Source organism: Scyliorhinus torazame, chromosome 4 (genome assembly GCF_047496885.1).
Source record: "Scyliorhinus torazame isolate Kashiwa2021f chromosome 4, sScyTor2.1, whole genome shotgun sequence".
In the NCBI taxonomy this organism is placed as follows: Eukaryota; Metazoa; Chordata; class Chondrichthyes; order Carcharhiniformes; family Scyliorhinidae; genus Scyliorhinus; species Scyliorhinus torazame.
Window position 1 is genome coordinate 133,448,078 of NC_092710.1, and position 12,752 is coordinate 133,460,829.

Sequence of the window (12,752 nt, forward strand, 5' to 3'; positions counted from 1 at the left end):
TTTCTGGTCCTGCTGCTGTCAATGGAATCTCCCATTGAATCTATCCCACGCTGCAAGGAAACCCATCAACAGGACCAGAAGATTCTGCCAGCGTGAACAGCTGGAAGATCTCACCCATTCATTTTGTTTCCAGGTAGAACTGCAAATTAACTATCCTTGATCCCAACCCCCCTTTTATCTTAGACGTAAATGGATAGTGCAACTGTTTGTAACCCGATTACAACAACTCCTTTCTCGGACTTTGGGGAGACTCAAAGTCCACTCCTGGTAAACCCAAAGACTAATGCAATTGTCTCCAACTGCATATACCTTGCATCTTCTCAATAAAACAATCCAAGCCTTTCTTTGCTCTCGAACAATCAAACAACCCAGGCTTACTCTCAGACAGACAGACATTAAGAACAGATCATATAAAGTAATTTTCACATTCTTTAATATTTTCCCAACAAACTATAACCAATCACAAATCTCTCTACCACTATCTATTGGCTTCACTATCTCCATCATATCCACTTACTCAGGAGTTACAATGTTTTAATAATTTCAAATCCGCAAAAAAGAAATGAGGTAAAAATTAACCTATTTGTTTACTTCCCCATTAGCCATTTCAGGACAATGGGAGACAGGGTAGAGGGGAAAGGTACATTTTAAAAAAAAAGTAAAGTTGCAGCAGTATGGTGCGGACATATAATTGCTAGGCATGACTGTGCTCACAGTGCCAGAAGAGTGGGGGAGCTGCAAGCAAAGAAGATGCCAATAACAACTTATATTTACATGATACCTTTAACACAGCAAAACCCCTAAGGCACTTCACAGGGGCATAATAAACTAAAATCTGACACTGAGCCATACTAGGAGATATTAGTTAAATTGCTTGGTTCAGAAATATCTTAAAGGAGCAAAGAGAGGTGGGGAGATTTATAAAAATAATTCCAAAACTTAAGAGTTGAATGTACAACTGCCAATGATGGAGTGTTTCAAATTAGCAAAACTCCAAAAAGCTAGAACTCGAGGAGCGCAGATATCTCAGAGTGTTGAAAGGCTGGAGGAGATTAGAGATTAGAGGGTGAGGCCATGAAGGGTTTCTTTATATTGTGTCTTTAACAAAATAAAATGTTCCAAGGCACTTCTTATGAGTATTACAAAGGAAAATTAGACAACAAGTCACATGAGATGTTAACCCAGGTGATAAAAAGCATGGCCAAAAAGATATATTTTAAGGGGTGCTGTAAAGAAGAGGTTCATAAAAGGAATTCCAGAGCTTGGGCCAAGGTTACTGAAAGCAGGGTGGAACAATTAAAACCAGTGGTGCTCAAGAGGCCAAATTTGATGAGTGTAGGTTTGTGGGTTGCAAGACATTACAGGTATAGAGAGGGGGGGGGGGGGGAGGACATGGAGGGACAAGGAATAACATTTTAATATATAAGCACTGCTAGAATGGCAGGCAATGTAGGTGAACAAGCACAGGGGTGATGTTAAATGGGACTAGGTACAGTTTAGTACCTGTAGTTTAGAGGATAGAATGTGGTAGGCAGCCAGAAACTCATTGGAATATTTAAATAGAGGTAACAAAGGCATGAATTAGGATTTTAGCAGAAGATGAAATGAGGTAGGAGCAAAATTAGGCAATGTAGTGGAGGTGGAAATAGGCAGTCTTGGTGATGGTACAGATGTGTGGTGAGGAGCTCACATCCGCTTCAAATATGGTACCAAGTTTGGAAATAGTCAGACTTGGTTTCCAGCTGTTGTCAGAGAGAGAAAGATGGAGTCGGTAGCTGAGGAACAGAGTTTAGAACGGAGAACGAAGGCAATGACTTCACTCTTCCCAATATTCAATTGGGGGAAAATTCTGACTCGGATAAATGGTACGATAATGTAAAAACAGTGGAGGAGTGGGGAAAGGTTGTGCTAAGATTAAGCTGGATGTCATCAGGGCACATATGAAAACTAACACTGTGCTTTTGGATGATGTTGCTGATGGGCAAAACAAAGAGGAGAAACAGGAGTGGGGACCTGGGATTAATCCTGAGCGGACACCAGAGGTAGCAGTGCAGGAGAAGGAGGTGAAACAAGCCAGGGTCCCAGGTTCGATTCCCAGCTTGGGTGACTGTGCGGAGTCTGCACATTCTCCCTGCGCCTGGGTGGTTTTCCTCCGGGTGCTCCGGGTTTCTCCCGCAAGTCCTGAAAGACATGCTACTAGGTAATTTGGACATTCTGAATTCTCCCTCTGGATACCCGAACAGGCGCCGGAGTGATTAGAGGATTTTCACAGTAACTTCATTGCAGTGTTAATGTAAGCCTACTTGTGACAATAAAGATTATTATTATAAACTATTGCAAGTGATACTCTGGCTACGATCTGATTGATGAGAATGGAAGGATGCTTGGTACATTGGAAAGGTGTTGGAGAAGAACGGTGTAATCAATCGTATCAAAGGCTGCAGACAGGATGTCAATTTTAAAATCAATACATGGCTCAAATGACAATCAATGTAGATCTATGAGAACAGGAGATAATGGCTAAATGGGACATATGCAGCCAGTTAGGACTTGGGTAACATAGTTTTGAATTACCTCAAATTTATAGAGGGTGGAAAATGAGAGGCCAAAGAGCAGCATTAATCCCATGGTAGGTTATTTTAAGGGACAATTTTTAAGACAAAGCTGGATAAATGTTTGACTAACAAGGGAATCAAAGGTATTGGGGGCATGGAGGAAATGGCATTGAGGGCACCTTCCAAACCCACGACCATCTAGAAGGACAAGACAGCAGATACCTGGGAACCCCACTACCTGGAGGTTCCCCAAAAGTCACTCACCACCCTGACTTCAAAATATATCGCCCTTCCTTCATTGTCACTGGGTCAAAATCTTGGAACTCTCTTCCTAACAGCACAGTGGGTATACCTACAATTCAAGGACTGCAGCAGTACAAGAGAGCAACTCATCACCACCTTCTAAAGGGCAACTGGAGATGGGCAATAAATTCTGGCCTAACCAGTGACGCCCACATCCCGTAAATGCATTTTTAAGAAATCAGATCAGTCATGGTCCTATCAAATGGGATAGCACATTTGAGGGGCTGAATGGCCTGCTTTTGATCCTGGTGGATAGGTAACTGACAACTTGTCACTACATTAAGCACCTTCTCAGAGTTGGTTACAAAGCAGCAGCATGGGAGAAAACTATCTGTCTACTCGGTACACAGAACACAATAATAATTATTAGTGTCACAAGTAGGCGTACATGAACACTTCAGTGAAGTTACTGTGAAAAGCCCCTAGTCGCCTGTTCGGGTACACAGAGGGAGAATTCAGGATGTCCAAATTACCTAACAGCACTTCTTTCGGGACTTGTGGGAGGAAACCAGAGTACCCGGAGGAAACCCACGCAGACACGGGGAGAATGTGCAGACTCCACACAGATAGTGACCCAAGCCGGGAATCGAACCCAGGACCCTGGAGCTGTGAAGCAACAGTGCTACCACTGTGCTACCATGCTGCCCGTAAAGTAAACACAAAATTATTTCAAACAAATCATTCAAAATAGAAGTTGAAAATCAACTCGCAAATACTAAATTTGAAAATTATATTTTCTACATTTTTGGCTAATCACATTTCAATTGAGAGGGCAGATGGAACAGCTCCACTGATTGCATCAGCAGTCCATAACCTCCTATTAGGAGATATTCCAATCTGACCCAGAATGTAGCTTTTCCTCTCCTCTCCTCCTAAGGAATTGCTTGGCTTATACTTGGCAACTCGCCCGCAGCATGGCATCGTGCCAGGTCAAGCATAAGCATTCCACATTCTACAAGAACACAGTCAAGCTCCTGATTCACTGTAACACATAGGGTTTGAAAGATCAAAGTTGTGGCAATCAAAACAGCCCTGATAATTATTGAGAATATGGCAGACTGTATGGCAAATGGTAATTTGTAAGTCAGAGACTACTTTATCAACATCTACTGCCATTGGATTGCAAAACTACAAATCAACTTGTATCTACTGCAATTACTGAGGAATTAGAGTGATGTCCAATAGAATGATGTTACTGGCGTAAGCTAATTTGTTTCTTGCTGGATACAAGTGTTCCAATTTGGTATAAATCTCACAGTCGAGTGAAGGAATATGATTCTTAAACATTAGCCCAAAAAGTTCAAACTCAAATGCACCAGCATTTGAAATCCTAAACCACTTCACAAGAGACAATTAAAATACCCATCAAACTAGTAGTGAAGGCAGAAGCTGCAATGAGCTACTTCAAAATGTCCAAGAATTTGTACCTCGATCTGACTGTATCTATCCAAAACAAAGTTTGGCACAATAAATTATCTCTCACATGTGAAGGCCTTGAAAGTATCAGCACGTTGTTATTGTGCTGGATACTTGTCCTGGACACAATCTGCAGCATTTGCTCAGAAAGCTTGGCAGATTATATTTTTAAAACACTTTCGAAATATAAGAGAGAGCTCTACGTTGTGCATTTAAAACAATGAAATCGGAGGAATGATGCCACCTTGAACAACCGAAGTAAATAAAATTCATATTTTAACTCAAAAACTGCAGGTCGGATTTTGGTCTTGCAGTCTGAAATATAATTGAAAGGGTTAAACTTGCACTGCATTATAAAAAAGCAAAAAACTGAAGCACAGAAAGCTAGGAAAGTTGCAAAAGAAAAGCTGTTGGGTGTTATCAGTTTTTCTGGCAGAACTGCTGCTGTGACTCAAGGTTCAGTGTTTAAATCACGCTCTGATACATGGGGGGTGCCATGGTTTTCACTAACTGGAAAGGATGGTGAATACGGTAATGATGCAGAATCAAACGCCGTGTTCCACTCGCCCTTCCTGTCCTGCACTGACAAGTCGCTTCCTCTGGGTAAATGCCAACTTCTAATGTACCCGAACCATGGCAACCCTTTGACTTTCCAAGCCGAACAATAGAGACATTTTGCACACTATTGTGATTTGTCTCTACATGCAATCTCAGCCCAGCAAACTCCACATTAAAACCCGCCCTCCCCACACGAGCTCTCATCTGCAGTAAACTCCCCCGGAATCTCAGCCAGTTTTGTTTTTATGGATGGGTTTGTTTAATTGATTTTCCAGAAACCCTTTTATATCCCAAGAGGGGGAGGGGGGAGGTCGCTGAGTTTTCTTTCTCCTCGCTGTTGTTGTTTGGCCACCCTCAATTTTGGGGCAGACTTACCATCGCTGTGTCAAATCCAAGTTTGCCACGGATTTCAGCCACTTCAGCAGTAAATGTAGCTCCAGCTCCTTCCACTGTCACTCCCCCAGTCACTTCTCGGGTAAAGCCCTTGGTCCCACCTCCTTCCAGCTCTCCCACTGGCCGCGGCTCCTGCTTTCCTCAACCTCTCACTGGCTCAACAGCCTGTCAGTCATCCAGCCCAATCACAGGCTGAGATTGCGTCCAGCTGTTGCTTTTGGCTGGATGTTATGGATTTCTCTCTCTACCGACCTACACATTTCTATAAATGGCAGGAGAGAAGGGGAAATCAACGAGGCGGCCGCGGTGGTTCTGGGTGAACACTGGACAGATGTTGCTTCCTCTTGGCTGTGACTCTGCAGGGAGCACAGGGACAACGCCTTTTGTTGCATTCTTCAGCCACTGGGCTCATTGTCACTGGCTGAATGGGGTAGCGAGTTGACAGCGCTGAGAATTGTGCTTTCATTCAGCTAACGTAGTTACAGCCCCGTTTAGTTTTTTTTTTTAAATTGCCTGTCTCTATTAATAATTTATTATTAATTTACATATAATTTGCTTTAAATTGTTGCATCCTTCAAAATCGTCTATTAAACAAATGCATCCCCAGTTAAATCGTACAGTGCTCTGTAATACTCAGCCATGTGAATTGACACAAAACAATGGCAATTAATGCTCTAGGATTTTAACACAGAAGCTGGATATCATAGAATCATGGGATGATACAGGTCAGAAAGGGGTCATTCTGGCATGGGTGCAGTGGGTCGAATGGACCCGTCTGTGCCGACACCATTCTATGACCCCCCCCCCCCCCCCCCCCCCCCCCAACTCCATTTGGCTCACTGTGCATGTGCTAACTCCTGATAAAGCTATCTATTAATCCCACTCCCCTGCTCTTTCCCCATACTCCCCATAATCCTGTCATTTTCCCCTTTAAGTATTTATCCAATTATGTGTATGTAACTACTGAATCAGTTCACATCACTTTTCAGGCAGTGATCCAGATTAGAACAACTCACCACATAAAAATAGAAATGCTGCAGGTTGTCCCCGGCTCTTTTGGCAATCACCTTCAACTGTGGTACCCCTCAGCCAGTGGAAACAGTTTCTCCTTATTTCCTCTATCAAACTATTACTGATTGTTAACATCCATCAGTGTTTTTCTGAACCTTAGTGGGTCTGGCAGCATCTGTGGAGAGAGAATCACGACAGTCCATATGGCCCTGCTACAGAACCAGACCCAGTTCTGGTGAAGAGTCATATGGACTCCAAACGTTAACTCTGCTTCTCTCTCCCACAGATGCTGTCAGGCTGCTGAGTTTATCTGGGACTTGCATTTTTTTATTTCGGATTTCCAGTAACGCAGTATTTTGCTTTTATTTTTCTTAACCTTCTCTGTTCAGAGAACAGCGTCAGGCCGACCGGAAGTAGCGGAATTCTCCGCACTTCTGAGGGCTAGGCCGGCGCCGGAGGGGGTTGACGCCGCGCCAGCCGGCGCTGAAGGGACTGTGCGAGTTAGTGTATGTGCAGAACCGCCGCCGTGGTTCCGCGCATGTGCAGACCGGCCGGCGTATTCTGGTGCAAACGCAGGGGGGGTGTCTTCTCCGTGCCGGCCATGGCAGAGCTCTACAGGGGCCGGCACGGAAGGAAGAAGTGCCCCCATGGCACAGGCTTGCCCGCAGATCGGTGGGGCCCGAACGTGAGCCAGGCCACCGTGTGGGCCCCCTCCCCCAGGGTCGGATCCTCCCCATGCCACTCCGAAGACCGCACCAGCCAACGTACCTGCCAGGTCCCGCCGTGTGGGACCATGTCCAATCCATGCTGGTGGGGCTGGCCAAAAACAGGCGGGTGCTCGGCCCATCGGGGCCCGGAGAATTGCCGGAGGGGGGTCGCTGTCAACGGCCCCTGACCGGCGTGCCGTGAATCCCGCCCCCGCCTGAAAACCGGCCCGGAGAATACGACAGCCGGCGTCAGAGTGGCGGGGCAGGATTCACTCCGTCCCCTGGGGATTCTCCGACCCGGCAGGGGGTCGGAGAATCCCGCCCTTGGGGTCTCCAACTATACAATAATAAAGAATGAGCAGTTAAGTTAGAAAATAGGGGAGAAAAGGATAAAGCCACATTAACATGGCAATATGATGCACACCAACACATGTAGTGAGTTTGAGACAGGGCTAGATTACTTATGGAAAACCTATAGGAGCAAGTCAGACATAGCGGAGCGTATAAATTTGAGATGGGGGTCCCATACATTTTGGAATGCATCCAATTTAGAACGGAGTATACAAGTTAGGAACTCTATAGGGTTACATTCCATGATCATTTTATGCTCATTCTGAATTGAAGCATGTTTATTGCTAATCCATGAGCAAAGGGTGTTCTTCTATGCTGCAAAGGTTAGGATATTACACAGCCTTTTTTCATTTGCGTCAATGATTCTATCAGGGTGTCCCAGAATTAGGAATAAAGGGCCAAGTTCTAAGGCGGCACTGAATATCTTCTCATCTCAGGCTCTTTAAGTTTACTAGATCAGTAGGATTAAATTTTGATGCAGAATCACACACAATGAATGTAGTTTCCCTCAACTACCTTATACACGTTTGGTACAGCAAAGATATAGCACGGTCAAACCTGTGTCTCATGCTTGGTGTGATATGTGAATGGTATAATATTTTAAACTGAGTCTCTTTCGTTCTATTACAGAACAAATTTTACTGGCATTTTCCCATATATTACCCAGGTCTCCTTATCAATACTGGCTGCAAAGTCTTTCTCCCAAGACCATAATGTTTCTAATATACTCACACAGGATGTATAACAAAGAGTCTCATAAAACTTGCTAATTAATTGCTTAGGCTCCACAGAAACCAGGACTGTTTTGTCCACCAGGGAGAATGATGCATGGTTGTCTTATTAAGAATAAAGTCTCTAAGCTGCAGATATTTTTTTAAATGAGCATCTCAGGATGTCAAATTGCTGGCATAGCAGTTCAGAAGATGACAAGGAAGCACATGTCTCCGAGCCTACAAATACCTCTATCTCTTCAGATATTGAATCCATGGTCCATAGGACTTGGTGGAAATTCGGGTTGCCCAGAATGGGAGAGAGCAGATGTTAATTTTGATCTCCGTTTTAGCTGATGGACTATCTGCGCTCTAAGAGTGTTGATAAATATAGGATTCTCATAATTGGCACACCCAGCCTTGAACTCTCTATAAAACAGAGGGCGGGGGGGGGGGGGGGGGGGGGGGGGGGAGTGCATGTAAAGAGTTTACAGACTGGCCTGCTTCAATGTCGAGCCAAACGGAAGAGGGGTCCTCTCTGGCCTAATCCTGAGATGGTAGGTTAATTGACATATTTTAATATTCGGCACCCCTAACCTTATAAGAAGTTCCCCTTTGAACTGGGAATCTGTAGTTTGGCTTGGTTTAATCAAGGTTTCTTTTTGTTCCATAAGCATTTTATTACTTTCCTTTAGGACCATGGCAGAATGAAAGATTGGCAACATCTGTAAATGATACAATAACCTAGGCAATGCATTCACTTTAATCAATGCTATCTTGCCCAACCATGAAATCAGCAAAGATGACCAGCGGAGCAGGTTCCAGCTAATAGACGCATTTAATGGGGGAAATTTGCCCCATTGCAAATGCCTAAAGGAGGGGGTAACCAGATAAGTGAACTCTGAAAGGGACTGCATGAATGGAAAATTGGGCAAGTCCTCAGACTTTGTAAAATTAATTTTGTAGCTTGAGAAAAGGTTAAATATGCCCACCACATCAATAATATCAGTGGTCTAGACAGCTGGTTTGTGATGCAGAACAAGGCCAGCAGCGCGGGTTCAATTCCCATACCAGCTTACCCGAACAGGCGCCGGAATATGGCGACTAGGGGCTTTTCACAGTAACTTTATACTTGTGACAATAAACGGTTATTATTAATTATTATTATATCAACAGGAACAGCAACGTCCAGCTTAGGCACAAACAGCAATACGTCATCTGTGTATAGTATGATCTATTGCTGCTTCCCTCAACATGTAGCCCAAAATCTGAAGATCTTGCCGTCAAATAAAAGACGAGATCATCTTATTGACTCCAGCAAAGAAAGATTTTGGAAAAAAACCTGGAAGGCACTGAAACAAAAATTGAAATCTTGGGAGGATATTCATTTTGATTGACTGAACCTTGCCCACACAAAGTCAGCAGGAGGTTATCCTACTTCTTTAGGTCATCCTTCACTGCTTTAACCAGGTCCCAAAATTTAGCTTCTGTCAGGAGGCCCAATCATGGGCCACCCGAACCTCCAGGTAACGTAAACTGGACCCGACCAAGCAAAATTGTAACTTCCCCAGATTGACTCTCCTCCCTGGGAGATTCACTGGAAAACCTTTGCTTTTACCCAGGGACAATTTGGACTTCGCTGTCCAAATTGTTACTCCAACTGTTACTTTTTATTTACTAGCCAGCAACTCCAGTGTCTAATTGATCGAGAATTTACAGTCCACCTCCAAGTGGCATCCACCAACCTCCACCTCTCAACCTTTTCACTCTTCACCTTGTGCGCCTTAAAATAAATAATCTCTCCTCCAACAACCACCTTCAATACCTCCCACAACATGGAAGGGGAAATCTCCTCACTCCTATTAAATCTCAAATACTCCACAATGGCGGAGGAGATCCTCTCCAAAAGCTCTTATCCACCAACAGCGGTGTAATAAATCTGCATGGGGGACATTGAGTGGGGCCCAATCCAACCACCACATCCACATAATGTGGAGCGTGATCACAAATCGCTGTTGCCGAGTACTCCATCCCCACCACCCCCGGCAGCATGGACCTGCCTACCACAAAGGAATCAATCTTGGAATACACCTGGTCAACCTGAGAGAATGAAAAATCCTTCTCCCCTGGGTGTAGAAATCTCCAAGGGTCTGCTCCCCCATCTGCTCCATGAAGGCCAACAGTGCCTCCGCCATCGCAGAAGGCTTCACCGCCTTAGGAATGTGAATCCAATACACAGTTAAAGTCCCCTCCCATGACTAACTCATGCAAATCCAAATCCGGGATCAAAGTCAACAACTTATTAATAAAAACAGTATTGACCCAATTTGGGGCACATACATTGACCAACACCACCGGTGCACCAGCTAACAACCCACTAACCACCACGCACTTCCCATTCGGATCCATCAAAATCTTCACCACTGATAAAGCTACCTTCTTATTAATCAGGATCACTGCCCCAGGGCCCTCCTATCGAACCCTGAATTAAACACCTGCCCCACCCAACCCTTCCACAACCTTATCTGATCTCTGACTTGCAAATGGATCTCCTTCAACAGCACCACATCAGCTTTCAAAGTTCTAAGGTGCGCAAATACCCTGGATCCCTTTACCCGGCCACCCAACCCCTTCACTTTCCATGTGACCAGTCGGATGGGGGGTCACCTACCCCCCCACACCCCCACCTTACCAGAGTCAGCCATTCCCACCTCATGAGGCCGTGCAGCAACACTTCGAGAAGGGCCGACACCAAGCCCACCCAAGATGGCCACCAGATCCCCCAACTCGACAGGACAAAGAAAAATCCCTACTCACCGTCAGAAGACTAACCCACCCCTTGTTAAGTAATGGGTTATGCGACATTCCAATTAGTTGTCTCATTTATGTTAAGTATCCAATAATTGACACTGATATGTAAAGGGGCTTCAGGTGACCTTTGTGTCAGGTGATGTGATGTTAGAGTTTTGTGCAGAGTCTGTTGAAGTAAATTAAAGGTGTTTGTGTAAAAAGGAGCAGAACCTTTGACTCTTTATACAACAGCAGCTAAACGTATAACAAATGGTAGCAGAAGATGGTTGCTGTGCAAATGTGACGGGTTGAAAGATACAACTTCTCCAAACCAACCCAAGGAGTGAGTGAGAAGAAAAAAACAAAGATATATGACTGAACCTAGGATAAAGATGCTTGAATATGTACCTCCCCCCTTTATTTTCTGAAAGGGGATCGTACGACCAATGGAGAAGTGCAGTAGTTATGTGGACTAAGGTAACTGCCTTGGGAAAACGAAAATAAGGTATGGTATTGGCTCTTTCTCTACCTTATGACAGTAAAATCCGGAGCAAAGTGTTTTCTGAGCTGGAATTGGAAGAGTTTGACTCAGAAGAAAGTCTGCAGACTTTATTACGTTATATGGATAAGATTTATAAGAAGGATGACTTGTTAATTGCGTATGAAGCATAGTCGGATTTTGATATGTTCCATAAAATAGAGAATTTTTCCATTGAAGACTGTATAATAGAATTTGGCAGACTATACAAAAGGCTGCAGAAACACAACTTGTAATTTTCACAGTCTATGTTGGCCTTTAAATGACTTGACTGTGCTAGAGTGAGCAACATGGATAGGTTCCTGGTTTTGACAGGAGTTCAGTTAGCGGATAAGGATACCTTATTCGATCAGATGACAGAAGCTTTAAAAAGGTTTCTGGGGAAACATTCGATTCCGATGGCTCTGATGACCCAAATAGATCAGTCTGCAATAAAGCAGAATATGAAGATACACTACTAACAGGATGGTGAAATTGTATGGCTACAACCAGGTTCCAAGACTATAGAAGGAGATCAGGACCTGGAAATTATGAAGACAGAAATCCAGTTAGAACCTACAATAGGAAGATGAACCCCAGAAATGCACGGGGCATGATAAATCAATGTTTTCAATATGACTCTCAATACCATTATGCTTTCAACTGTCCAACACATTATTATAGTGTTTGATGCGACACATGACACGGAAGAGTCAGAAGAGGAAAAAGATAGTGACCAGAAAGAAGGCATTGTCCTATTAACAAGCAGTTTTACGCCGTAATGAGGGTGTTGGTTGCAGAATCCTTCAATTGTGCTGTATTGGACAGAGGCTGCACATCTACTGTGTGCGGAATTGACTGGTTAAAATATTACCTGGACTCCTTGAATGATGAAAATCGTAACAAGGTTAAGGAATTTGAAAGTTCCACAAGTTTCAGGTTTGGAGATGATAATACTCTGAAGTCGCTGAAAAGAGTGGTGAACCCCTTGCAATATTGCCGGAGTGAATCATTTCATGAAGAAAGCACACATGAAACTGGATATGGAACAGGATAAGGCAACACTTTTTGGAAAGAACATAAGAACATAAGAACATTATTCAGGTATCCGATACAATTCCAGACACATCGGCGCCACTCCCTTACTCAGAAGCATAAACAGCAAGGTCAAGGACACGCCCAGCCATCAAGGCACCCGCCCCTTTATTGGCTCAGATCGAAGACAGTGATCGAAGTCTGCCGAATTATTGGGTCCAAACCTAAGGACCGCCCAAAAGAGTGCAAACACCCCCAAGGATAAAGAGAGACACTGCCATGTGTTCGATCTCTTTTGGACCTGGTGCTCTGGCAACGTCATTCTCCAACTGTAGCACCACGACCAGAAGCAAGTCCAAGTTCAACGCTCGCTACCAGACGGATGAGCCAAGCTGAACCGCAGTTA

At 44.2% G+C, this 12,752-nt stretch overlaps 1 protein-coding gene across 5 annotated transcripts in view; it reads right to left on the bottom strand.

The window, feature by feature from the left end:
* Window positions 1-5,431, bottom strand: part of arhgef10 (Rho guanine nucleotide exchange factor (GEF) 10) — a 445,239-nt gene extending 439,808 nt beyond the window's left edge. For 2 of the 5 annotated variants that reach the window (XM_072498626.1, XM_072498623.1), the window contains exon 1: window positions 5,208-5,428. The gene's annotated coding sequence lies outside the window, so the exon portion shown is untranslated. Of the gene's footprint in view, window positions 1-5,207 lie in introns of all 5 variants that reach the window. The other 3 variants (XM_072498625.1, XM_072498624.1, XM_072498627.1) reach the window with 2 other exon arrangements.
* Between the last annotated feature and the right edge of the window lie 7,321 nt (window positions 5,432-12,752).